This window comes from Hyperolius riggenbachi, chromosome 9, assembly GCF_040937935.1.
Source record: "Hyperolius riggenbachi isolate aHypRig1 chromosome 9, aHypRig1.pri, whole genome shotgun sequence".
Taxonomy (NCBI): domain Eukaryota; kingdom Metazoa; phylum Chordata; class Amphibia; order Anura; family Hyperoliidae; genus Hyperolius; species Hyperolius riggenbachi.
In genome coordinates this window covers 244,546,696-244,569,468 of record NC_090654.1, presented here as the reverse complement: position 1 = coordinate 244,569,468, position 22,773 = coordinate 244,546,696, and the positions used below count along the sequence as shown (strand labels likewise).

The 22,773-nt window shown below is 49.4% G+C and overlaps 1 protein-coding gene and 1 long non-coding RNA gene across 3 annotated transcripts in view; one reads left to right on the top strand and one right to left on the bottom strand.

Moving 5' to 3' along the window:
* Positions 1-2,232: 2,232 nt before the first annotated feature.
* On the bottom strand, positions 2,233-21,441 carry LOC137533073 (uncharacterized). 2 transcript variants are annotated; one of them, XR_011024127.1, is made up of 3 exons: positions 21,072-21,441; positions 3,919-3,958; positions 2,233-2,512 (listed from the first exon to the last, which is right to left on the bottom strand). It is a non-coding gene; the product is annotated as an uncharacterized lncRNA (long non-coding RNA). The 2 variants fall into 2 exon arrangements; XR_011024128.1 differs by lacking the exon at positions 3,919-3,958.
* The window catches only part of AKT1 (AKT serine/threonine kinase 1), a 219,802-nt gene continuing 218,164 nt past the window's right edge, over positions 21,136-22,773 (top strand). The window contains exon 1 of the mRNA XM_068254235.1: positions 21,136-21,736. The gene's annotated coding sequence lies outside the window, so the exon portion shown is untranslated. The remainder of the gene's footprint in view (positions 21,737-22,773) is intronic.

Sequence of the window (22,773 nt, the reverse complement as noted above, 5' to 3'; positions counted from 1 at the left end):
AAGGGCCAGGGAGAAAGGCTGGTTGGCTGAAGGGCCTGGGTGGGCAGGTAGGAAGGCTGGTCGTCTGAAGGGCCTGGGTGGGCAGGGAGAAAGGCTGGTTGTCTGAAGGGCCTGGGTGGGCAGGGAGAAAGGCTGGTTGGCTGAAGGGCCTGGGCGGGCAGGGAGAAAGGCTGGTTGGCTGAAGGGCCTGGGTGGGCAGGGAGAAAGGTTGGTTGACTGAAGGGCCTGGGTGGGTAGGGAGAAAGGCTGGTTGGCTGAAGGGCCTGGGTGGGCAGGGAGAAAGGCTGGTTGGCAGAAGGGCCAGGGAGAAAGGCTGGTTGGCTGAAGGGCCTGGGTGGGCAGGTAGGAAGGCTGGTCGTCTGACAGGCCTGGCTGGGCAGGGAGAAAGGCTGGTTGTCTGAAGGGCCTGGGTGGGCAGGGAGAAAGGCTGGTTGGCTGAAGGGCCTGGGCGGGCAGGGAGAAAGGCTGGTTGTCTGAACGGCTTGGGTGGGCAGGGAGAAAGGCTGGTTGGCTGAAGGGCCTAGGTAGGCAGTGAGAAAGGCTGTTTGGCTGAAGGGCCTGGGTGTGCAGGGAGAAAGGCTGGTTGGCTGAAGGGCCTGGGAAGGCAGGGATAAAGTCTGGTTGGCTGAAGGGCCTGGGTGTGCAGGGATAAAGTCTGGTTGGCTGAAGGACCTGGGTGTGCAGGGAGAAAGGCTGGTTGGCTGAAGGGGCTGGGTGGGCAGGGAGAAAGGCTGGTTGGCTAAAGCGCCTTGGTGGGCAGGGAGAAAGGCTGCCTGTTTGAGAGGGCTGGACAGGTATGTGGGGAGAAGGGCATACAGGCTGACCAGTGGTAGACGGGCAGGCTGGCTGACAGTGCAGGACTGGTGAGCAAAAAGGCAGGCTGTACAGCTTTCACGGTTTTCCTCACTTGGCAACACTGGAGAACATTACCGCTCTGGATTTACTTCCCCCAAACAGGACGGGTCTAGTTACAATGGATCCCGGGCAAAATTAACCTGGGGGTTCCCCATAAGCAGCATTAGGGTAGAGGCCCCTTCATTTCTAGCAAACCCCTCCCCATGAGTTGTTTGCCAACCCCCTTCTTGTCCAAAAAACCCCAAATCATATAATACACAGTTTTCTCGCCCACAGTTTTTTAGAGTGCCTTGGCACTGTAGCAAGGGCTTATGGGAGCTCTGTCTGGGCAGGAGGAGGAGGAGGAGGTTACTAGCCAGATTTCAGAGGCAGAAGGAAGGAGAGGGAACTGAATTTGTCACATTACACACAGGCAAGCTGATAGCATCTACAGCCCTCAGCCTGTGACAAACAGAACATGGCTGCCCCATTTGTATCACAGGAATAAATAATCATAAACTATTGAAGCTGTTTGCAGCTAGATTTGCTGTGTAAACTATCTAAACTTTAGATGAGATATATGGACAAGTTACATTTTATAGTTAGTTTTTCATCTCAGATCCGCTTTAATTTATACAATTATTTTTTGGTTAAAACAAAACAAAAATAACCCCTTCTAAAGTGCTATGATCTGCGAGGGGTATATTTATGAAATTTATAAAAAAATCTTTTTCTTATTCATGCTTTCTTCATTGTCTTTATTTGCTTTTGGTGTAAAACTCATTATGTAAATATTTATTGTATGTGTGTAATTATTGTGTAGGAGGGAAATAATACACAGATGGAATACGTTTCCAACGGTTTCTCATTTTTAACATGCACAGGTTGATAGTGAGTGGCCAAATAATCGGATGATACGAGCAATCAATGAAAATCGATCAGCAATTAGCTCATATGGCGACAGAGGTCTAAAGTGTGAATTGCTTGGGTCTGTACATCAAGAAACCAACAATCTACTCTAGACAAGACACTTATATTTCGCTTTTCCCCTGGTGGACGCAAAGTGGCAGAGCTGCAGCCACTAGGGTCCTCTCTATAGGTGGTAGCAGTAATTAGGGAGTCCTTGCCCAAGGTCTCCTTACTGAATAGGTGTTGGAACAGGAAGAGCTGAGATTCAAACCCTGGTCGCCTGTGTCAGAGGCAGAGTCCTTACCCAGTACACTATCCAGCCACGGCATCTCTACTACTTTACTCTACCCTGCCCTGCCCTGCCCTACAATCCTATTCAATTTTCAAAAAAATTGACCTGAAAAATCCAAGACTCCCGATTTTTTTTTTATCCAAGAAAAATGGGAAATTCCATCAGATGTCTTGAACAAATGAAAGAAATGCTTTAAATTTTTCTGTACAACTGATCATTTTTATTGACTTGCCATGAAATTGGATCATTTCATTGTATCGTGTGTGGCTAACTTTGGGCACAGGATCTCCAACAGCCAACTGGAGTGGACAGTGTAGTGTCTGCTCCGATGGTGAGCTGTGGTCCGCTTGACATCCAGAGGATGGTTTCTACGGGAGATGCATCGTGCAGGTTGGGCCTTTCCGTTGCCTTGCGGACTGACAAGTGTAAATTGATCCTATTAATAACATAGTATCCATTGACTATCAGTTTTGCGCTCTGGAAAAAAGAACAAAAAAAATGTTCATTTTGCATTGCAGGGTGAACTGAATCTGGAGATCAGGTTCATTGCAGAGAGAAATGAAATATCTTTAAAAAGAAAAGCAACCGAAGCATCAAAAGTGAGTAGGTTCATTTTGCAGCACTATTTGCAGCTCTAAAGACCGCTATAAAATGGGATGTAGGAAAAAACTCATGCTGGTTGTCGGTTGAGCTCTAGTGCTGCCCACCTCATTAATATTAATTATCGCCATCCTTGCAGAGGCGGGGCTAAATATAGCAACTGACCAACCACAAGTGATACTGGACGCCTAAACGGCAGTTTATCTGGACCAATTCTCCTCAACAGGATCTGGGAGAAGTCTGTGAGGTCAGAGTAACACGAAGTCAAGGGTTTATTGACAAACTGGTTGACCTAAGCCCGTTTAAAAACGGGCTCTAGGTCTCTTCACGCACCACCACTGCCAGTCAGAGCGCGCACACTCGCCCGCCACACGCGCATTCCCGCCATGCGCACGCACCCATCAACCCCGCGTACGCACGCCCGTCCCTGCCCATCCTGCTCTGTGGCCCACTGGCCCGTCCCAACGGTTCACTGTACTGCGCACATGCGCGGTACAAAAAAACACGGATACACAGTCAGAGAAAGAGGATGACGCAGGGACAGATTTATTGTATAGGATAAGGTACAGTATAAATTAACCAGTTCTCGATTACCGCATTGTGTGTATACACCCCTAAATACTTGAAAACCATGGGTATATATATATATATATATATATATATATATATATATTCGCATTGCCGAGTTTACAAGCAGCTGCAGACGATTACGCGTGCACCTGCACGCCCCAGTGGCCGCCCATTTGTGCAATGATTGGTGAATGGGATCATGTGTTCCCAAAGCCAATGAAATTGCCGGATTAATGAATAATCACTGCTCCGGCAAACAGCAGTGATTATTCATATTGAAACCGAAAGTAAGCAAAGCAAACTCCCTTCCCGTGTACTACCCTAAGTACACAGGATAAATTATGGGGACATACAGTATAGTGGATAAATTCTAACATTACAATTAAAAATACACATTTCCTACACTTAATCCCTTCTACTCCCTCCCCCATACCAAAATAAAACACTTATAAAATGAAACACAAAAAAATGCAAAGTAAAAGCATTAAAGAAAAAACAAAACATAAATAGTTACCTTAGGGACTCCGCTTTTTTTTTTTTTTTGGTTATAAAAGAAAAAGTTTACAGGTACAGGTACATAGACAATTATGAGATCTTATAGTAAAATAGTACCTCATAGGTAGGATCAACAAATACAAATACAGTAAACGTGGAAAGTTACAACCTGAGACTGGGAAGGAGCATAGGTGGTAAATTAATGTCCAGGTCCATACCATTAATCGAATGTGGAATAGGTGGTGTAAGTTGAGCCTACTGGTGAGAAGAGAGAGAGAGCATAGTACAAAAATTTCTCAAGATCTGAGTACCTGTGGGTTTAAAGGTGAGTTTTAAGCGGAAATCAGCTTAATTTTAAAATCAGAAAACAACAGAAAAAGAAAAGAAAATAAATCATTAGCCCCTATATTTGGTCAAGAGGACTAGAAGGAGAAAAGGAGGTCAGATTGGTTTAGAGATCTATTGTGCATCCACACTGTTATGGGTAGCCAAAGAAATGGGCAGGGGGAGTATTAAGGTTGACCCTAGTATAAAGGGGTACCCAGTAATATCTAGCCATTAGGGAAGTGGTTCTCCCATGGGCCCCAGATTTTATCAAAGCGTTGTTCAGTGTCCCTAAGGGTAGCGGTTAGTTTTTCCATAAGCTTGATCCATTTAATTTTTACTAAAACTTCTGGGAGTTCTGGGGGGGGGCAATTTTTTTCCAATTAGAGGATATGGATAGCCTGGCAGCGGTAAGGATACGAATGATTAAAATTCTTTCGAATTTATGGGTCTGGGGGAGGGACTTGCCTAGGAGCATGTAAGTGGGGTCTAGAGGGATGGAGACTTCTAGGACTTGATAGATTAAATCTTGAATCTCTGACCAGAAAGAGGATAGAGCTGGGCAAGACCAGAATATATGGTCTAATGTTCCTTTAAGGCCACAGCCCCTCCAACAGAGGTCGGAGGATCCAGGATAGATTCGAGACAGCCAAGCTGGCGTCAAATACCATCTAAATAAAATTTTATGGGACTCCGCTTTTTTAATATGTATGTCATGAGGGTATATTACTGTTATTTTTGCAAATAAGGGCTTGTAATTGTTGATAAAGTGTACACAAACACAAAACCGAAAAAATACATCTTTATTTTCAAAGAAAATATTGTCATACATTGTAATAGTGTCACGCTGATACGTGAAGAGATCTAGCGTAACTAGTGCAAATCACAGTTCTAATGAGAAAGGCGTAGTCAGGGTCAGGCCAAAGTCGTTCACAAGAGCAGATGACTGAAGTACAATAGAGCTAGGCAAAATCGTAGTCAATTAACAGGCAGGGTCATACACATAAGTCAGATGTCAGTCGTATTGGAAGTATCAAACAGTAGTGAAATCAGGGATAGGCCGAGTCATACACATATATCAGATGGCAGTGGTACAGAAGGGCTAGGCAAGAATGAGGTCAAGAGGCAGGCAAAAGGTCGGTACACAGATAATATACAATATTATGCAATATTATGATATGTATAATATTACAAATATATAATACTACAGAGTAATAAGACCGACTGACTACTACTGAGTACATATATATTGTGCTGGTGCACAATATATGAAATGTAGCTCTCAATTTCTCACTAGCTAAGAACCAGTGAACTGATTAGTATCAAGGCCAGTGAGCAAGTGAATGCTCTGGCCTTAAGTACTCAAAGGACAGTCCAAGAGCCCACCCCCAGAATTAACAGCACCTCCTGCAACAGGGTGTCAGATGATGATATCACAGCTGACACCTCATCAGACCCGCCTCCTCAGCTTATAAGGTCAGTCTTGCCCCGCGCGCGTCTGTCTGGACACACTGCGCACACGTGCGCGCTGATTCACCGCAACAGGGGTGCCGGGGATGCTGCCGGAAGATGTCAGCGCGGAAACTTCACCACGCGCATGGACACTACCGGAGACACCGTGGGAACCGCAGCTGGAAGGTAAGATTGTTACAAATAGAGACACAATTTAAATGTTGTAATAACCAGAACAAATGGCATATACAATTTGCGGGTTTTATCTACATTAGCACTTTTTATTTTCAAAGTATAATGACTGAAAATGTAAAAATAATTACTTTTTTTTTTCTTTTTCTCTTTAAAATTCTTATTATTAATATAATAATTCTTAGCAAAAAGTACCACCCAAAGAGAGCCTAGTTTGTCCTGCAAAAAAACCCCAATATATGTAGTTACACACAGGGCCGGCCCGCCCATGAGGCGGGGTGAGGCGGGTTCCTCAGGCGGCAGGAAGTGGAGGGGCGGCACCAGATGACGTGGCTGTGATAGCGGGGGGAGCCAGAGCCGCGGTGAGGGCAGCCCGACCTCTCCCTCCCTCTCCCCGGGCCGCTCTCCATGCTGCCCCCTCGGACTGTAGGCAGCAGAGTAAGCGCGCAGGGAAGAGCTGCTGTACACAGCTGTTACTCACCTCCCTGGATCCGATCGCCGCTCCCGCCCTGCTGGTCTCCTCTCTGCCTAGCCAGCTGATACACACGCGGCTGCTTCCTGTGTAAACAGGAAGCAGCGTGTGTATCAGCAGCGGCAACATTGCAGAGAGGAGACCAGCAGGGCGGGAGCGGCGATCGGATCCAGGGAGGTGAGTAACAGCTGTGTACAGCAGCGCTTCCCTGCGCGCTAACTCTGCTGCCTACAGTCCGAGGGGGGAGCATGGAGAGTGGCCCGGGGAGAGGGAGGGAGAGGTCGGGCTGCCCTCCCCGCGGCTCCGTCTCCCCCCTCCGCCATTATGAGGGGGCACCTACCTACTTAACCTATACTGGGCAAGCTACCTATCTATCCTATACTGGGGGGCACCTACCTAATCTAACCTATACTGGGGGAAGCTACCTAACTATCCTATACTGGGGGGCACCTACCTAATCTAACCTGTACTGGGGGCAGCTACCTATCTATCCTATACTGGGGGGCACCTACCTAATCTAACCTGTACTGGGGGCAGCTACCTATCTATCCTATACTGGGGGGGCACCTACCTAATCTAACCTATACTGGGGGCCAGCTACCTATCTATCCTATACTGGGGGGCAGCTACCTATCTAACCTATACTGGGGGGCAGCTACCTATCTATCCTATACTGGGGGGCAGCTACCTATCTAACCTATACTGGGGGGCAGCTACCTATCTAACCTATACTGGGGGCAGCTACCTATCTAACCTATACTGGGGGGCAGCTACCTATCTAACCTATACTGGGGGGCAGCTACCTATCTAACCTATACTGGGGGGCAGCTACCTATCTAACCTATGCTGGTGGGCAGCTACCTATCTATCCTATACTGGGGGGCAGCTACCTATCTAACCTATACTGGGGGGCAGCTACCTATCTAACCTATACTGGGGGGCAGCTACCTATCTAACCTATGCTGGTGGGCAGCTACCTATCTATCCTATACTGGGGGGCACCTACCTAATCTAACCTGTACTGGGGGCAGCTACCTATCTATCCTATACTGGGGGGCACCTACCTAATCTAACCTGTACTGGGGGGCAGCTACCTATCTAACCTATACTGGGGGGCAGCTACCTATCTAACCTATACTGGGGGCAGCTACCTATCTATCCTATACTGGGGGGCACCTACCTAATCTAACCTGTACTGGGGGCAGCTACCTATCTATTCTATACTGGGGGGCACCTACCTAATCTAACCTGTACTGGGGGGCAGCTACCTATCTAACCTATACTGGGGGGCAGCTACCTATCTAACCTATGCTGGGGGCAGCTACCTGTCTAACCTATGCTGGGGGCAGCTACCTATCTAATCTATACCGGGGGCACCTACCTAATCTAACCTGTACTGGGGGCACCTACCTAATCTAACCTATACTGAAGGGCAGCGACCTAATCTAACCTATACTGGGGGGAAGCTACCTATCTAACCTATACTGGGGGCACTTATCTAACCTGTATTGGGGGCACCTACCTACCTAGCTAGCCTATACAGGTGGCAACTATACTGGCTACCTATACTGGGGGCACCTACCTAACTAACCTATACTGGGGGTACCTACCTATCTAACCTATGCTGGGGGCAACTATACTGGCTACCTATATTGGAGGCTCCTACCTAGCTAACCTGTACTGGGGGCACCTACTTATCTAACTTATACCGGGGCGGGGGGGGGGGGGGGGTGCCTGCCTATCTAACATATACTGGGGGCAACTATACTGGCTACCTATACTGGAGGCAACTACCTGGCTAACCTATACTGGGGGCAACTTTACTGGCTCACCCATGCCTGGCCACCTATACTCGGGGGGGACCTATAGCTGGCTACCTATACCGGGGGGGGGGGCGCAATTTTTACACCCTCGCCCTGGGTGCATTTTAGCCTAGAAACTGCACTGTTGCCGCCGGCCTCCGAGTCCGACGACTCCGAGCTCTGCAGCCTCTCCTGTCTCCTCCAAGGCTGCACGCTGGTGACGCTGCCTAGTGCCTAAGCCTGCTGATTTGATGGCGGCGGCTGCCGCCCGCTCTGCTGCCCTGGCTGCGGCTGATTGTCATGGTCAGTCACTGAGCAGCGAGCACCGCCGACGTGACCGTGACGATGATGATGATGAGGCTGGCTGGCTGCCGCCGGCCGCCGCTCACTGGCCCAGCGCGAGATCCCTCAGATCCGAGATGGAGCATGCCTGCCGCAGACCGCAGCCGTCTGTCCCCTGCCAGTGCAGGATGCATGCTGGATGCGGATGCCCGCTCTTCGCCGCCACCAGACCCGGAGGGAGACCCAATCCCTGGTGAGTCAGTCACTCACTTTGCTGCGTCACTCAGGCTTTCCTTCACGGACACGGTCGGTTGTGTGGGGGATGTAATGTTATGTAGAAATATTGGGGGGGGGGGGGGCGCCTTTACGATCTTTGCCTCAGGCAGCAGAAAGTCCAGGACCGGCCCTGGTTACACACTGTATATCATTTTGGTGTCATAAGTAGTAATAAAGTTATTGGTGAATGAGTGGGAGGAGCGTGAAATATGAAAATTGCTGATGTCTCATTGCCGAGGGCTATGCTGCTATGCCATGATCAATGACATGCACATAATTCATAATTAGATGTTATGCAACTTAAACTTGGACTGATAAAAATTGACTGTAAGTTATTGATAGGTACAATTTCAAGCTGCATATTATTTACATGAAATTTGAATGCAAGGAGAAATTATTTACATATCACTGATGCTCCTTAGGGCCTGTACACACTGCTGCGCTTGCGCTGCGCCTTTCAAATCGCATGCGCTTTTTAATCGCAATATCTTTTGAAAAATAATGAAAATCGTGGAGCCCTGTACACATTGGTGCGATGCGCTTTTCCTATTCTCATGAAGGCTTGCGATTTAAAAATCACATGCGATTTTAAAAGCGCAGCAGTGTGTACAGGCCTGAAGTCATTACTGAGATCCTGTGATCAGTGTGTACCAATCACAATGATCACAGCTGAAATCTGAAAAAAAGGGCTCCCCAATAGGTTAAAGTATCAGTATACTAGCTTAGGGCTATTTTGCACCGAAAATTGCTAGCAATTAGGATTTGCGATCTTGGAGCGATTTTTAGTAAGCATTTTTAAAACAGCTTATGCTTTTCTATATGTTATACCGAATCTTCATCGCTGCAAAAGTGCCACACGCAACGTTTTTGCAATTTTTATAAAAACGAATCATACCAGTGTAAAATAGCCCACTTGATTACATCAACCAAGCTCTTTTCAAAACGCTAGCGATCGGAGAATTGAACATTATTGCTTTTGGTGTGAAACAGCCCAATAGGGCAGGATGGTAAACTGAAGCAGCAATTATGGATGCACAATGCATCTACTTATTTTAATGTTGACTTTGTATAGGCTTCAGAGCAGCCATACATTTCTCCACATGATAATTATTATTGTATTGGATGAAAACCAGTGCCGCCAAGAGCATGCCGGAGTGACTGAAATTGGTTGCCTGTACAGATCAGACATGCTCCAGGCCATCATGGTTAGAGATGTGGCGAACGGTTCCTGAACCGTTCGCCGGCGAACATCTCTAAATTCATGGGCCTCTTACTACTTCCGGGTCGCAATGACCCGGAGTAGTACGCCTGCGCTGCCCGGCGGAGCGCGTCCTAGATCGCGCTCCCGTTGCCGGGCACTCTCTGCGCATGTGCGTGACGTCATGAGTGACATCACGCTCATGCGCAGAGAGCGCCCAGCAACAGGAGCGCGATCTAGGACGCGCTCCGCCGGGCAGCGCAGGCGTACTACTCCGGGTCATTGCGACCCGGAAGTAGTAAGAGGCCCAGAGAGGTTCGCCAGGCGAACTGTTCGGCCCAACTCTAATCATGGTCGATCGGTGGTTGCAGCAAGCAATATTGGGATGAGCGACGAAACCCCTGGTGCAGTTCTCCTAGAGCATACATGTCAGACTCAAGCCTGCGAGCCAAATCTGGCCCTCAGAGCCATTACATTTGGCCCTCAAGTGGTTGCCCCATTTTGCATTATGTTTGGCCCACTGTAGACCACCAGGAAAGCTATATAAACACTAGGGAACTATATAGGGGAAGGTGGGGGCCTCTAGAGACCAGGGAACTGTATAGGGGAGGGAGGACCACTAGACACCAGGGAATTTTATAGGGGTTGGAGGGGAGCCATTAGACACCAGGGAACTTCATAAGGGAGGAAGGTGGCAAGCAGACATTGAGGTTGGCCCACGACTAGGTCCTAGTGTACACATTCGGCCCACTTTGTATTTGAGTTTGACACCCCTGCCCTATAGAATAAATGTGGCTCCCGTTTGTGCATTTAAACTCTACCTGTCCTATGTCGCCCACCATGCGGTGCCCATCTGTCTTCAGAAACACGCTGCTCCATTAGCACATACACACCACTGGCGTATCGCATGTGACGATACTCACATGGGCGACATAGGACAGGTAGAGTATAAATGCACACACGGGGGACACATTTATGCACTAGGGAGACAGTGGCGAGGCAGCGGACGTGGCTTACCTTGCCAATTCCTGAGAGATTGCATGCTGAAATTGATCGGGAATCGGCCAGTGGTGTATGAGCAGCCGACAGATCTCTCTCTAATCACATTCGGTCAGAGAGAGATTTGTCTCTTGGTTGAATCTGCCCATCATCGCTAGATGTCTGGCTACCTTAACACCATCACCGCTGAAACATTTCAGAATGGAGTAAACCAATGCGCATTTCCTTGGATATGTTTGCTCATCACTAATGCCTAGTGAATTGTATCTGGTATATGTCTGGTGTCAGTCTGTAGTAGTTGTGCTGCCAATTAGTAAAATAACTAATTATCATTGTCATGCCAAAACAGGAAGTGCGACCATATTTATTTTTATCAGCAACTTCTGCAGAAAAACACAAGAGAGCACAAGCAAGCAACTATACAAAGATAGCTTCATCTAACATCATACGTACATGAGGACAGAAGATACTGTATATTACATTTTGCCTGATAAGATAAAAGTAGAGCTCCTATTTCTTTATGAGTAGAATAGTATTTTTTTTTACTAATTATAAACAGCATTTTTTCATTGCTTTGTAACAGTTGCAACAAATGTATTGCCATGTGCAGTGTGGCTCCTGAGGGGCAGTACCTGGTAGCTTCCCTCCCCAGAACAGAGTGGACTACCTGATCTTGTACAACTCCTCCCACTGCACTCTCTGTGACCAGCACTGGCACTAGCAGTATTCCCTGCCTAGTGTGTGATAAAGCATTTTACTCCCCCCCCCCCCTCCAGGATCCTTGGGGTATATTCATCAAACTGAGGCAAGCAGTGTACCATGCGTAAAGTCTACAGGTGGCCACACACGATACAATAAAATGATCCGATTTTACGGTAATTCGATAAAAACGATCGGATCTCCCGAAAACATCGAAAACTTTTTTTCATTCGACTTAAAAATCCGATCGGATTTCCCGTTTTCTATCGATCCGGAATGCCAGATATTTTTCTTTAAACTTTCTAAAAATTGTATGGTGTGTGTTAGATTGTTAATTTATTAATATACATGCCCTAGCAATTTTCTCAGGATTTCCAATCATTTTTATCATAATTTGGAAAAAATTGAACATACATGTGTGGTACATTGGTCATATTTTTGAAATGTTACAATCAGTCAGAAAAATTGATTGCAATTCCTAAATTGAACAGATATTTAAAAAATGGTATGGTGTGTGGCCACCTTAAGTCTGTACGATGAGTAGAGCACAATGCAATATATGCAATGCATTATTCTCTATTCATTATGCGTAAAACTACACACGTTATTTTGCCTACTGCAGTTTATTATAACAGCCATACTGTATGTACTTATGAAAACTCTGTTCTGTCTGCAATAACAAAAGTATTTCTCAACGCTTTTCATTTTTTTTTTCATGAGAACACTGGGTAAGGCCAAATGCTTTATTGAGGTACTCCAGTGAAATATAACCCGTTTCCCAGAAATTAAGACATCCCTGAGGGCCCATTTCCACTAGAGCGAATCTGCATGCGTTTCCTGCATGCAGATTCGCATAGCCATAGACAATACAAGTGGATGGGACTGTTTCCACTTGTCAGGATTTCTGAGCATTTTTCTGTGCAGAAAAAATCTGCACAGCAGAGCCCTCAGAATTCACACACCGCCTTACGGTGTGCAAGTCGCATACAATGTATTTAATAGGAAATTCGCATGCATTTTCGTATGCAAATTTTACCGCGAATTTGCGGGCGTTTTCGCATAAAATCAATGTCAAAGCATACTAATTAACCCATGCGAAAATGCCCCTCGAATTCGCGTTAAAATTCGCATCCGCATGCAAATTAGTTTTTGCGTTTTCCACGACTAAACGACTAATTCGCATCGCACAAGTGGAAACGGGCCCTTAAAGGGATACTGTAGGGGGGTCGGGGGAAAATGAGCTGAACTTACCCGGGGCTTCTAATGGTCCCCCGCAGACATCCTGTGCCCGCGCAGCCGCTCACCGATGCTCCGGCCCCGCCTCCGGTTCACTTCTGGAATTTCTGACTTTGAAGTCAGAAAACCACTGCGCCTGCGTTGCCGTGTCCTCGATCCCGCTAGTGTCATCAAGAGCGCACAGCCCAGGCCCAGTTTGGTCTGTTTCTGCGCAGTACACTCCTGGTGACATCAGCGGGAGCGAGGACACGGCAACGCAGGCGCAGTGGTTTTCTGACTTTAAAGTCAGAAATTCCAGAAGTGAACTGGAGGCGGGGCCGGAGCATTGGGGAGTGGCTGCGCCAACACAGGATGTCTGCGGGGGACCATTAGAAGCCCCGGGTAAGTTCAGCTCATTTTCCCCCGACCCCCCTACAGTATCCCTTTAAAAGTGAGTCTAGCAGGAATTTTGAGCGTGTTAAAGAAGCCCTACCCAGAAAGTAAGCCCTAGTGGCAGTAAGGGGAAGGAGTACGGCAACTTGTGTTATTACTGGAGCCGATGGTCTCGCGGGCAGGAACATGACTCCGTCAGTGGGCCAATCACTGCACTCATCGGCTCCAGTAGAAACACAAATTGCCATACTTCCTATAGGCTGAAGCTCGAGGACACATCGGCATGGAGCTTGGGGTAAGAGGATGCAGGGGGGGGTATAGGAGGACATGGGAGACAGCGCAGTATGGAGCTGGAGGTAAGAGGAGGATGCAGGGTGACATCGGAGGACACCCTGAAAACAAAGAGCACATGGGGACAAGGGAGGACACTGAGAACATAAGGGGACATGGAATACAGGAAAAAATGAATATAAGACACTGTCTTATTTTCTGAGAAACATAGGAAGTTGAATCAGAAAAAGGAGAGAGAAGAGTCGTTCTATAGTGCAATACCTTTCACTCAGTTTGCAGATCACAAAAGAAATGTACAAGTGTATCTCACATGCCCAATGTTTCACTCCTTGGATGTCAACCATGGCCAGCGGGGGACTTTGACAAGGGAACGTGGGAGTTCGGGAGTCCAGGCAAGCTCCATGTGATAGGTGATGATGACGACATGTTTCAACACACCAGGGGGTCTTTGTCAAATCATCCTGTTTCCAATCATTCGTATGAAGGTTCGTAAACTGTAGTTCGGGACCACTAACGAACAAAAAATTCCTAACCTATCTGATCAGATTGACAGGATCGATCCGAGAATCGTATCGATTTAATTAAACTGATCGTATTGGTTAGGAGAGTTTCATCCATTAGTGGTCCCAAAATATAGTTTCTGACCATACCAATGATTGGAAACGAACGATCATTTGCAGAATTGTATCGTTAGTGGCCACAGAAACTGGTGTCTGTATAGGACAAAGCTGGCATCCCCCAATTATGTTCATATGTCAGTGTAACAATACTGCCGGCCTCTCATGCCTGCTATGAGTCGGGCGCTTCCGGCTTGCGTGCCACGCCGCCTCAGCCTGCAGCAACAGGCAGAGGTATGCGTTCCAGAGGACGCGCGGGACATACGCGTCCGACCTATGGGAACAGGCGGCGGGTGTTCCGGAAGTGACGCGACGGAATGTCGCGTCTGACGCGGCGGAAATTACGCATGCGGAGGCCTTATAAGGGTTTCCGGGACGCGGCTGCACGCCTGTTATAGCGTGTATTTTGCCGCTTGTAGGTAGTGTTAGCCATACTTCTGTGTTTATACTGTACCTGTCTTGTAGTGGTAGCCTTGCTCCATTGTTCGTACTGTACCTATCTAGTCACTGGGGTCTAGGGTCAGTGAGGCGTGTGGCTTGTTCAGCCTTGGCTCTGGTTGCTGACCCGGTCCCAGGCCTGGTCCGTATATCTGCCTATCTGATACCAGTGTATGACCCGGATTGCATTAAGACCACTCTCTGTCTAGTCCCTTGTACCGCAGCCATCTGATACCAGTGTATGACCCGGATTGTATTCAGACCACTCTCTGTCTAGTCCCTTGTACCGCAGCCATCTGATACCAGTGTATGACCCGGATTGTATTAAGACCACGCTCTGTCTAGTCCCTTGTACCGCAGCCATCTGATACCCGTGTATGACCCAGATTGTTTAGACCATTCTCTGCCTCGCCCTTTTGTACCTTGGCTACTGACTCACATTACCCCAGCCGGTATCAGGCTGCCACCTGTCCTCCCGCAGCTAGTAGGGCAGGAGGTGGGGCCATAAGTGACACGCGGTAGGCCGACTATCACATTATAACAGGCCCACATTTTATCCTTAGGGGATATATATATTTACACTCCACCATGGAGGATTTGCAGAGGCAGATAGACCAGCTGTCTGCTATGGTCAAGGGTCTCGCCGACATGGTGACCCCATTAGCACAGGCCGCGGCCGCGGCCATTCCTCTGGGAGATGAGCCAGAGGATGCTGCTGACCCCCCTCCGGTTCCGCCGGTTCCACCGCCTGTCTTACCGGTCGTACCGGTCGTCCCAGTTGCATCCGTGGCTGAACCTAAACTTCCACTCCCGGAGAAGTTCTCCGGAGACCGGAGCACATTTAGCAATTTTATGAATTCTTGTATGATGTATTTCTTTGTAAGGCCGCAGGCCACGGGGACGGAGACTCAGAGGGTGGCCCTGGTGATCTCGCTGCTACAAGGGGATCCACAGGCATGGGCCTATAGCCTTCCTCAGGGGCATCCCGCTCTCGCCTCGGTGGAAGAATTCTTCCAGGCAATGGGCGTGCTGTACTCAGACCCTGACATCACCACCACCGCTTCCCATAAGATCAGGGCCTTAAAACAAGGGAAAAACACGGCGGAGGTGTACGCGTCCGAATTTAGGAGGTGGTCAGTGGCCTCCAGATGGAACGATCCAGCATTGGTGGATCAGTTCAACTTTGGGTTGTCTGAAACAGTTAAAGACCACCTGATCAACTACCCTCCGGCCGAGACACTGGACGAGGCTATCACCCTTGCCATCAGGGTGGATCGCCGGATTCGGCAGAGACGCTCAGAGCGGTCAGGCGCGGGAAGTGTTGCACCCGTGGTGGCGGGCTTGCTCAGCCCATCAATGCCGCCCGAGGAACCCATGCAGATCGGAGCTTCCAAGCTGTCCGCCGCGGAGAAGACACGCAGGCGAACCCAAGGGCTGTGCCTTTACTGTGGGGGTGCCGGTCACATGGTCCGTACCTGCCCCGAGAAGAAGTCGGGAAACGCCAGCGCCTAGATGAGTTGGAGGAAGTTCATCCAGGCGGGCAGGTAATTCCTCTGAAAGAACAACGTTTTCTTGTACCCTTTAGTCTTGACTGGAAGGGAAAAGGGGTGACCGGGCAGGCTTTCATTGACAGCGGGGCTGCTGGGAACTTTCTTGATCTATCTGTGGCCGCACGGCTAAATATTCCCTCGTTGCCTCTCCAAAGCCCCTTACGAGTCACGGCCATCGACGACTCGCCGTTGGAGTTAGTCACTCCTGTGGCAAGGACCCCAGAGTTGCACCTAAAAGTCGGGGCTCTGCATGCAGAGAAGATAACGTTCTTCCTGTTGAACATGCCATCCACACCCCTGGTACTCGGGTTGCCGTGGCTGAGGCAACACAACCCGGTGTTGGATTGGCGCACGGGGCAACTCGTTAGTTGGTCAGGGTTCTGTCACCAGAATTGCCTTTCGACACTCCCTATCCGTAGCACCCAGGTGATTTCGTCGCAGGTGCCCGGGCACTACAAGGAATTCGCCGACGTATTCTCACCCCAGGCTGCGGAGAAGCTGCCGCCGCATCGCCCCTACGACTGCCCGGTAGATCTGTTACCAGGAACCATGCCTCCTCGGGGTCATCTGTACAGCTTGTCAGGCCCTGAGCGCACAGCGATGCGGGAGTATATTCGAGAGAACCTGGAAAAGGGGTTCATCCAGCCCTCTAGCTCTCCGGCAGGGGCGGGATTTTTCTTCGTAGAGAAGAAGGATGGCGGGCTCAGACCCTGTATCGATTATAGGGGTCTGAACGCCATCACCATAAAAAACTGCTATCCTCTTCCACTAATAGAGGATCTGTTTGGCCAGGTGGCCGGGGCCCGGGTGTTCACGAAACTGGATCTGAGAGGGGCGTACAACCTCATTCGCATTCGGCAGGGGGACGAATGGAAGACTGCGTTCAATACTCACGATGGGCATTATGAGTATTTGGTGATGCCATTTGGGCTCTGTAACGCCCCCGCAGTCTTCCAAGAATTCGTGAACGACATTTTTCGGGACTTCCTCGGGAAATTCGTCATCGTCTATTTAGATGACATCCTCATCTATTCCCCGACTGTCGCGGAACATCGACACCATGTTCGCAGGGTGCTACAGAAGTTGAGGGAAAATCGCTTGTACGCCAAGCTTGAGAAATGTATTTTCGAGGTCAACCAGGTACCGTTTCTGGGGTACGTGGTATCGGATTCTGGGCTGACCATGGACGCGGCTAAGGTGTCCGCAGTCCTCAACTGGCCACAACCCGGCAATCTCAAGGCTCTCCAGAGGTTCTTGGGATTCGCCAACTACTATAGGAGGTTTATCCAGGGATACTCATTGAAGGTGGTCCCATTGACCGATCTGACTAAAAAGGGAGCTGATCCCAGTCAGTGGTCACCTCAAGCTCAGTTGGCCTTCAAGAGCCTAAAAGAAGCCTTTTGCTCTGCTCCCATTCTCACGCATCCAGACGTCACCCGTCCCTTCATAGTGGAGGTGGATGCCTCTGAGGTTGGAGTGGGAGCGGTCCTCTCTCAGTACTCGGGGAGCCCCGAAAAACTACACCCTTGTGCCTATCTGTCTAAGAAATTTTCCCCGGCGGAGCGGAACTACGACATCGGGAACAGGGAGTTATTGGGAATTAAGTGGGCATTTGAGGAGTGGAGGCAATGGCTAGAGGGGGCTACTCACCCTATCACCGTGTATACAGATCATAAGAATCTGGAATACATCGAGTCCGCTAAGAGGTTGACCCCCAGACAGGCCAGGTGGGCACTATTTTTCTCCCGGTTTCGTTTCACTATCACTTACAAACCAGGCCCAAAGAATGTGAAAGCCGACGCCTTGTCACGCGCATTTAGGCCTAGTACAGTTGAGACCCGGGTTCCTGAACCGATAGTGTCCCCCCAATGTTTTGTTGCTACTCTGACTACTTCCGTACCAGAGACAGACTTAATGAACCTTCGTTCTTCCTGTCAAGGTGAAGCTCCGTTGGGAAAACCTGCCGGTCGGATGTACGTTCCACCCCAGTGGAGGCTCAAGGTCTTACAGCAGTTCCATGAAGACAAGGCGGCCGGTCACCCAGGGGAAAGCAAGACCAGGGAACTACTGTCACGTTGGGTATGGTGGCCATCGTTGACTCGGGATTCTAAGGCGTTTGTGAGGGAATGTGCCACTTGTGCCCGCAGTAAAGCCTCTCGGACTGCGCCCAGTGGGCTTTTGCGGCCCTTACCCATTCCATCTCGACCTTGGTCTGAAATTTCCATGGACTTTATTGTGGATCTTCCTGCCTCCAATGGGTACACCGTTGTTTGGGTCACTGTAGACCGTTTTAGCAAGATGGCCCATCTTGTTCCGTTGATTAAATTACCTTCAGCAAAAGAGTTGGCTGAGCTTTTTATTTTCCATGTGTTCAGGCTTCATGGAGCACCAGATCGAATTGTCTCCGACAGGGGAGTTCAATTCGTCTCTCGGTTCTGGCATGCCTTTTGTTCTCGACTGGGAGTTACCTTATCCTTTTCATCGGGATTTCACCCCGAAACTAATGGCCAGACCGAGAGACTAAACCAGTCGGTAGAACAGTACCTGCGTTGCTATGTAGCTGGCAATCAGGAAGAATGGGCGGCATACCTCCCGTTCGCGGAATTTGCCCTGAACAACCAGGTGGGTTCTTCTGCGGGCATGTCCCCATTTCAGGTGGTTACGGGACTGAGTCCCAGGTTTTCTCCACTTTCAGGAGTTCCTTCGAATCTTCCCGCGGTTGAGAATTGGGTCACTCACATGGCGGAGGTATGGGAACAGGTTCGGGGAAACTTGAGCAAGGCGGTAGACAAGCAGAAACGCGCCTTTGACAAGCGTCGGTCACGGGAACCGGACTTGTCTCCTGGGGATCTGGTTTGGGTGTCCACCAAGAACATCCCATTGCGGCAACCCACGCCCAAGTTAGGTCCACGATTTATCGGACCGTTCCCTGTCATTAGGAAGTTGAATGAAGTGGCCTATAAGGTCAAGTTACCTGACTCTCTCAAAGTCGGGAATTCGTTTCACGTATCCTTACTGAAACCAGTAAAAGGGTCTCAGACCACCGCGTCCCCGCCACCTCCCGTGTCAGTGTTAGGGGAGACAGAATACGAAGTGGAGAGAATCTTGGATTCAAGAAGGGTTAGAAACTCGCTGCAGTACCTGATCGACTGGAAAGGGTACGGACCGGAGGAGAGGTGCTGGATTCCGGCAAGGCAGGTACATGCCCAAGATTTGGTTCGGGAATTTCATGCTAATTTCCCCAGCAAACCAGGGGTAGAGTGCCCGGAGGGCACTCCTCAGGGGGGGGGGTAGTGTAACAATACTGCCGGCCTCTCATGCCTGCTATGAGTCGGGCGCTTCCGGCTTGCGTGCCACGCCGCCTCAGCCTGCAGCAACAGGCAGAGGTATGCGTTCCAGAGGACGCGCGGGACATACGCGTCCGACCTATGGGAACAGGCGGCGGGTGTTCCGGAAGTGACGCGACGGAATGTCGCGTCTGACGCGGCGGAAATTACGCATGCGGAGGCCTTATAAGGGTTTCCGGGACGCGGCTGCACGCCTGTTATAGCGTGTATTTTGCCGCTTGTAGGTAGTGTTAGCCATACTTCTGTGTTTATACTGTACCTGTCTTGTAGTGGTAGCCTTGCTCCATTGTTCGTACTGTACCTATCTAGTCACTGGGGTCTAGGGTCAGTGAGGCGTGTGGCTTGTTCAGCCTTGGCTCTGGTTGCTGACCCGGTCCCAGGCCTGGTCCGTATATCTGCCTATCTGATACCAGTGTATGACCCGGATTGCATTAAGACCACTCTCTGTCTAGTCCCTTGTACCGCAGCCATCTGATACCAGTGTATGACCCGGATTGTATTCAGACCACTCTCTGTCTAGTCCCTTGTACCGCAGCCATCTGATACCAGTGTATGACCCGGATTGTATTAAGACCACGCTCTGTCTAGTCCCTTGTACCGCAGCCATCTGATACCCGTGTATGACCCAGATTGTTTAGACCATTCTCTGCCTCGCCCTTTTGTACCTTGGCTACTGACTCACATTACCCCAGCCGGTATCAGGCTGCCACCTGTCCTCCCGCAGCTAGTAGGGCAGGAGGTGGGGCCATAAGTGACACGCGGTAGGCCGACTATCACAGTCAGAGACTCCTTTGTATGCTCACATTCTTAAAGAGAACCTGAACCGAAAATAAACAGTCAAAATAACCATGCACAGGTCATACTTACCTCCTGTGTAGTCTACTACTCAATCACTTGCTACTCTCCTGCGTCCCATTTGTCCACTGTGATCAATGGATTTCTCCATCCTTTATTTTAAAAATGGCCATTACCCTCTAACAGCTTCCTGGTCAGCATACTGTTAAACTGTAATATCACCCACTTGAGCCACGGGGAAACATGGACATTACCTTGCACATTCAGTTGCAACTGACAGCTGCTGATATATAACTGACAGCAACTGGTATATTTCACTTCTGACAAATATTGTCAGACCTGGAAGGGATCACCGTAAGAAGAAAATGGTGAGCTTCTGAGAGGAACTGACGGTGAGATTAGTATGTTATATTCATATGCAGCTACGTCATGTGTTTATTTTAAATAATTTTCCTCGCTTCAGGTTCCCTTTAAAGTAGGAATAGGAAATGTGTCCGGTGTAAATAAGCCCTAAAAACGACCTTATCTAATAAAACTGTACTGCGCTGGGGTCAGCAGGGAAGTGCGCACGTGTGGAGCTGCAGGCGTGCGTTCATTAAAACCTAGTGCTGTTAATAAAACAAACAGGCCTAATGCCTAGTAATAATAATAATGAAAATGAAAAAGTGTAGACCCCACATGAATAATTCCTACATTTGTATAGCACTTTCCTCTTGTTGAACTCAAAATGTTTCCAGGCAGCCACTAGAGTGCATTCAGCTGGCAGTAGCAATGTTAGGGAGTCTTGCCCAAGAACTCCTTACTGAATAGGAAGAGCCGAGATTCGAACTCAGTTCTCCTGTGTCAGAGCCCTTGCTATCTTGACAGCATCCTTGTAAATAAACCTAATATTCAGAAAGGCTAGCCAGATACAGATGGCCAGCACTGCAATATATCCTATACACTTCGCAGATCACGGTGCTGTCCCTGGACACCTGCCTCTGTCTTCCCCAGAGCTGCACCTGCCAGCAGCTCAGAGGTTAAGCTCACCTGTCTGCTGGCTGCCTAGATTGAGCTCATCAGACTCCTCCTCCCTCCAGTGCTGCTGATGGCAGGAGGCGGTAGGACCCGGTGGTCATCTGCAGGCTGGGGTGGAAGAGGGAGACACATAGACAGAGAGAGAGGCTGGAGAAAGGAAGAGAAGGCAGGAGGAGGATCGCTGTGTGCAAGGGAGGAAGAGACACAAGCCTGCCCTGTGTCTATGTGTGTGCAGCCAGCCAGGAGGGGAAGAGCAGGGCAGTCACACACACAGCACTGGGGCAGCTGATCCTCTGCTAGGAGGATGATCCTGGGCTGACACAGCTGATCCAGCAATCCTGCAGCAGCAGCACCCCAGGGTGCCAGCAAGGTGACAGCAGCAGCCTCCAGCCAAGCAAGCAGCAACCGGATCCTCCCATCCCTCCATGCAATCAATGGGCTGAATCTGCAACAGCAACAGCAGCACTACAAGCAGCAGCCCTCTCCTTCCTCCTCCTCCCACCCTCTCCCCCTGCTCTCCTCTCCTCCCCCCTCCTTCCTTCTTTCCTCTCCCTTCCCTCTCATGCTCCCCTCGGTGATGGTGAGACTTCAGCTGGCTGCAATCCACCTCTAGGCCCCAAGCCCCGGTGGCATCCCTCCTCCTGCAGGCACAGCTCCTCTATACCTCTTGCATCCATGTAAGTCAATTCCCCCCAAACCTCCTCCTCCCCCCCTCTCCAACTCCCCTCCCTTGTGATGCACACACCCTAGGCTGGCACCCACATCCTGGTTTATCCTGATGAATGGGGGTGCCCCCCCTTATTGCAGGGCACCCTGTGTAACCCCCATCTTGTCTGGTGCCCCACCCCCTCCCTGTGCTGGCTAGATGTCTCTGTATTGACTGCAGCCTAAAACCATAGGGGCCTATACAGGCAAGAGCATCTCCTGTCTCATGCATATGCGCATAGACATCCAATAAAAGGCACAGTGCATACCCACTGCCTCCTGTCAGCATGCTGGCTCTACCTGGTAGAGGATGCTGGGCATCTCTATGGATATGTTTGCATGAGACAGGCTGCCCTGCTTCCCTGGATGAATGTATGTGATGCAGGATGCGTTTCCCCCCCCTGTATGAATGTATGTCTATATGCGATGCAGGATGCGTTTCCTCCTGGGCTCAGCTTTCATCTGCAGCCTTGTCAATGTCTGTTTCTGATGCTCCGACCCTTGTCATTATTTGTGTGCAAAAGATGCTGTAGTGGCAACAGCCCCCTGCCCTGCTGCAGCCCGGTATTGCCTTGTATTGTCATTTTTCTGTATTGTCTTTGCAGTGGGGAGAAAACGAAACAAAACCTGTTTCTTCTGAAGCAAAGGATGTGCTTATTTATTTTGTCATTTTCTTGTTTTTCCAGGCTTTAGCAGCTGTTTTAATTGCTATCGGTTTGAGTGCACCCCTCCCGTTTATACCCACTTCCTGCGTACATAGTCTGATGTGTATGGCTGGGGCTGCTGGGTTCATTTTGACCCATCCCACTTTGGCCTGCGCCGCCGACTTGCTGTGTTGGAGCAGGCTTGTCTGCCTGCCATGGTACCCAGCCTTCTAGGAATAGTGGAGGATCCAGTCAGGGAAAATGTTTACTCTGAAATTATATTTATATAAAGCCTGGCGGAGCAGAAGGGAGGAAAGACAGACAGAGGGGGGGGTTGTGGATTGTGTAACTGATATTTGGAATAT